This window comes from Panicum hallii, chromosome 6 (genome assembly GCF_002211085.1).
Source record: "Panicum hallii strain FIL2 chromosome 6, PHallii_v3.1, whole genome shotgun sequence".
Taxonomy (NCBI): Eukaryota; Viridiplantae; Streptophyta; class Magnoliopsida; order Poales; family Poaceae; genus Panicum; species Panicum hallii.
The window spans coordinates 34,841,815-34,847,078 of NC_038047.1; the positions used below are offsets into that span (position 1 = coordinate 34,841,815).

The 5,264-nt window shown below is 42.0% G+C and overlaps 1 non-coding gene across 1 annotated transcript; it reads left to right on the forward strand.

Moving 5' to 3' along the window:
- Window positions 1–103: 103 nt before the first annotated feature.
- Window positions 104–174, forward strand: TRNAC-GCA. The gene has a single exon. It is a non-coding gene; the product is annotated as a tRNA-Cys (tRNA).
- The last annotated feature ends 5,090 nt before the right edge of the window (window positions 175–5,264 follow it).

A 5,264-nucleotide genomic window follows, 5' to 3' on the forward strand; every position in this document is an offset into this window, starting at 1 on the left:
GATTTTCTCCTTTGTCATTTCAATAGAATAGAAAGAAAAGGGGTTTTAGTAAAAAAATGTGGATGAATACTTGTTCTTTTCTTGATTTTAGATCGGATTTTTTGGCGGCATGGCCAAGTGGTAAGGCAGGGGACTGCAAATCCTTTACCCCCAGTTCAAATCTGGGTGCCGCCTGATCAATAAAATATAGGATTATAGTACTGATCAAACCCTACAAATTCCTACCTCTATAAGTTGGGGCACGAGAGTAACTAGGTCTGGCGATACTGGATTTTTAGAATCCATACCATAGTTCTATCCTCAAACTAGGGTTTGTTTTGTCGGCAGTGGCCCAAACGGCTACCAATAGGTATGAGGTAGCGTTTCCTTATTCTTTTATTAATTTAAATTGATTCGATTCGGGAATTTAAAACTACGAGACTAAGATGTCAGAAATCTTCGTATCCAAAGGTTCCTAAGGAGCAGTCTTTTTTCAATCTAAGATTGAAGAAGGGACTTCGCGAAGAAATATCAAGACTTCCTAATTATCATACATTTTTTTTATGGTACATCTTACTACATACACTTCGTACATCTTATGCTACCTACATACACTAAAGTAAAGGCTACTGATTCTGTCGAGAATTAGATTGAATAGGCTGATCAAAAAGAAATTTCGGGGTTGTGGATAGGGCCTCCTCACTCTTTCATAGAAAGATAGAAAGCGGGGCAGTAGGGTTTAGGTCAAAAATAAATATGGGTAAGGTAGGTATCCAATAAATATTTATCTATCCTAATTTTATGGTATATTCTTACGCCCTTTGCTTATAAAAGGGTAACAAACGGACGAAAAAATCTCTCTATTCCCGCGTCTTCTATTCAGGACATCCCCCTACTCTTTTTGAGGGAAAGGGCTATGTATCATATTTATACTTAATGCTCTCCAATTCTACCAGAAATCATATAAGAATTTGTTAGGAGTTTGTTGAAAAGGTTATGACGTTGGTGTTTGTCAACCTCTCCCACCGTGGTGCTCAAAGCTTGGTGCACAATCAAGGTCCTGTAGTTGTTGGTCGCAGATGTACCAAGAACCTCCTCAGCACCGTCATCGGAACCTGAAATGTTAGCTGCAATAATATTTTCATCTTCAATATCAAAAGCACTAACATAGCCACCGTCAGCAGTAGCAATGAAGGTCCGTTTGCTAGGGCAATCTCGCTGCATATGGCCAAATCCCTGGCAGCGGTGGCACTTGATGTCGGATGTGCGACTAGTGGAAGTGTTAGCCTTTGCTGCAACACCAGAAGGCATCTGGTACTTGCTGCTGTCTTGTCCCTTTGATGCTGAAGGTGCGGTACTGCGTACAACACCGGTGGAGGGAGGTGTGGCCGCACATAAGCTCGAGGAGGGCGCCGCTTTGGCTGGCGCCAGAAGCTGCCGTGGCGTGAAGGTGTTGTTCAACCACTACTGTTGGTGACCCTGCAGTTCTTTTTCTGCCAACATAGCAAGTTGAAACAAACATTGTATAGAATGATATTCCTTATAATCAACTATATTCTGGATCTCACGCCGCAAGCCCTCATAAAACCTAACAATCTAGTCTTCCTGGTCCTCAACTACCCCACAACGAAGCATACATTTTTGCAACTCTTGGTAGTACTCTTGGACAGACATGTCACCCTGATCAAAACGTTGTAATTTCTTTCGAAGATCACGTCTATATGATAGAGGAACAAACCTAGCGCGTATCTGTTCTTTTAACGCAGTCCATATCTATGGGGCATTACGTGCATTGACAAAGTTCATTCCACCAAAAGATAGCAAAATCTTTAAACTCACTAGTAGCTTGTCTAACTCTATGACACTCAGGAACAAGATGGGAGCTAAATTTCTATTCTACCATCATCTCCCAATCCAAGTAAGTCTCAGCATCATAAGATCCATAAAACGGTGGAATAGAATACTTAATCTTAGCATAAGGATCATTATCTTGCTCAGGAGCATAAGGATGACGTCTACCATTACCTCCCATACCTTGATGAAGACGGAGAAGGCGACGGCGCTGCTGTGCATCAACCTCGTCGTCGTCGAACTCGTCCTCTGTGTCGTTGTGAGTAAGGCCGCCGGCAGCAGGGACGATGGGGGGTGGAGCATGGTGGGGAAAACGAGCCTCCACCACGTCCAGCCGTGCGGCAAGACCATCAACACTTGTATGAATCCTCTGAAAGGTGGCTATTGCAATGGTCTGGTACTTGTTGAAAGCATTAGTCATCGCCCACATCATGTCTTTTAGTTCCATATGGGACACGCACTCAGTATCATCCGGAAGTGTAGAAGGAGAGGTCTCGTCCATCAGCACCTTTCCTGTAATGGTTAGAACAAAACAAAACGAAGGCAAAAGGCTGTGAACCCTACGACTACACTCTCTGCAGTGGAAGTGGAAAACAAGTAGTAAGATGCATCTTACCCCGCTCTAACAAGTGTCTTACCAGCATTGCAGGTGGCAAACGGTGACCGGTATGACAACACGAAGAGAGTGGGTGTGATTGCAAGGTAACCTGTTCTGCTCGGGAGAAGGTGGGGCTTGGGAAGGCTCAAATGCAGTATATGTATGTGGCACACAAGTTAGTAACAGATAGCAATGCTGAATAAGTGTCCAAAGAACTTGACCTAGTTGCTGGACTAAAAATGTATTAGAACAGTGGTGGCAGCAAGCAAGGAACAAGGATAAAAAAATGATGAACAACAAGGGCAGTATCAGCAGGTATCCAGCAACTCACACAGAAAATAGCAAATTTCCCCCTATTTTGTCTTTTAACAATAGTAGCAATCAAATTTTTGTTTTTTTACTTTTGTTTTTTTATTTTTTCTCAACCAGGGGCACAAGAGGATGAACAGCACCAAATATCAGCTCAAACCGATAAAAGATGTGATCGATACAAATTCAGGAGCATTTGGAAAAACTGGTGCTAGAATTTCGGAGCTCGAAAAGAGTGCCTTCCTGTTTTTTTTAAATTTTTTTGAGAACACCCTACCCATCGTAGTGGGGGAATCATATGTGCAACTTTTTGAGAGCTTTTCGGGAAAAAAAATTCACCTCAATCGGAGTTCCGAGCGAAAAGTTATGCCCGTTTTAAGGAGGACTCTCCGAATTAGTTTCTGTAGATTGATTTTTTTTAGATGGCAGCGGATGGAAGAAACAAAACTGACTTAAAACAAATCTAAACCAGTAACCAAACTCAATCTAGGACACGAACTCAGAACTACGGACTCCGAAACTAAATTGTGCAAAAGGCCGAGCGAGGGTTGTAGGTCGGAACGAGTACAAATTTTTTGGCTTTTTGCGGACTATAGGATGAAAACAAAATAAATCTAAAGGCACACGAGTATACCTCACGGGCAACCTGATAACTGATACCACTTGATAGAAGGTTGAGTCCCGATCTTCTGAGAGGTACGGTAAACTTGATTGGTGGAGAACTCGACGTTGATGATCCAAGGTTCCGAACGAACAGAATCTCACAACCACTACACCACTGCTCCATTGGTTATCACCCGTGTCACACGAATGACCTTGCCACGAAGGCTTATCCCTGCAAGCGCAATCAAGAACACAAGAAATAATAGGAGATGCAATCAAACAGACTTGATTACGAGATGGAGTCTCACAAACCGATGAACAGCGATACTGTTCGATGACAGAATGAATCTAAGCAAAATCCAAACCCTAAAGTGATGATGGCTACTGAATAAAAAAGAGTTAGAGGCGTGCAAGCCCCCTGGACTCAACCCTAATGGGCTCCAACACGGTACACATGCCAACGTCCCAAGAAACGGTGACACAACACCTTGATAGATTCTGGACGCCCAATTTTGTCGATGATTCTCGTCGACTCAAAATGAATTTTAAGATGGCACAAGTGTCATTGGAAGCTCTATGAAATTCTGGTTCCAACCATATATAGAACGTCCAAATCTGACTCCGTATGTGGTCAGGGCATTAGTTTTGGTGAAGTGAGGTTCTTAAATCTGAGGTGGAGTCGAAGTCGAGTTGGACATTGACTCCTCCTTGGTGTGGACGTCCTAGCTTCTCCTCCTTGACTTCTTGGCCTTCTCCAAGTCCTTGCTGGTCCTCTCCATTGTTCCTAATCAATAACACATGCATGAAACTATGCGTAAGTTCTGAAAAACAATTGACAAGGTTAGAACGTACCTGGAGATCCAACTGTTGCGCACGTGCTCTAGTGATCGGTCCTTGCATTGTATGCAAAGGAGAGATGTCCTCATCAACATGAATACCTCCTTGTCTATGAATGTAAGAAATAAGCGGAAGGGAATAGATGATGTATCTTTGAAATTATGGCACTATCATTTAGGCCATATTTCGAGGGGGAGAATCGGATGATTGATTAAGAAATAAATTATTCTACCCTTAGAATTTTCATATTTAGAACAATGCATCGATTGCATTAAAGGAAAGTATGTTAAAAAAATAAAGAAAGGCACCAAACAAAGTGGAATAATTTTCCTATGACATCTGTGGATGGTTATGATTCATTTATAACATTCACAGATGATTATTCTTGTTAGCTATATTTGTCCAATTAAGGAAAGATCAGAAGCGTTGGATAAATTTAAGATATTTAAGGTTGAAGTAGAAAATCAAAACAATTTAAAGATTAAGATAGTAAGATCCGACTATGGGGGAAGTACTACGGTCGATATACTCCATATGACCAAGTTCCTGGACCTTTTGCAAGGTTCTTGCAGGAAAATGGCATAGTTGCCCAGTACTCTACACCAGGCGAGAAGTATGATAAGTTACTCCACTTTACCAATAAGTTTGTGGATGGAAGCGTTAAAAACCGCCATTCATATTCTTAATCGAGTACCAAGCAAGTCGGTGCTCAAAACACCATATGAGTTGTGGACAAGAAGGGAACCCTCACTTAACTATTTACGTGTGTGGGGCTGTCCAGCTGAGGCCAAAGAATTTAACCCAATCATTAGGAAGCTAGATTCCAAGACAGTCAGTTGCCGTTTTATTGGCTATCCAGATAAGTCAAAAGGTTATTGTTTCTATTATCCTAACAGACATACGCAGTTCGTAGAAATGAGACATGCTGTCTTCTTAGAAGATGAGATGGTCAGGGGGAGTATGGTAGCACGAGAAATTACTCTTGAGGAGAAGCGGGTACATGTACCTACTCCGAAGATTCAGGAACCTTTTTTTATGGATACATGTTGCTGCTGCACCAATAGTGCAGGACACTGTGGTGATGACA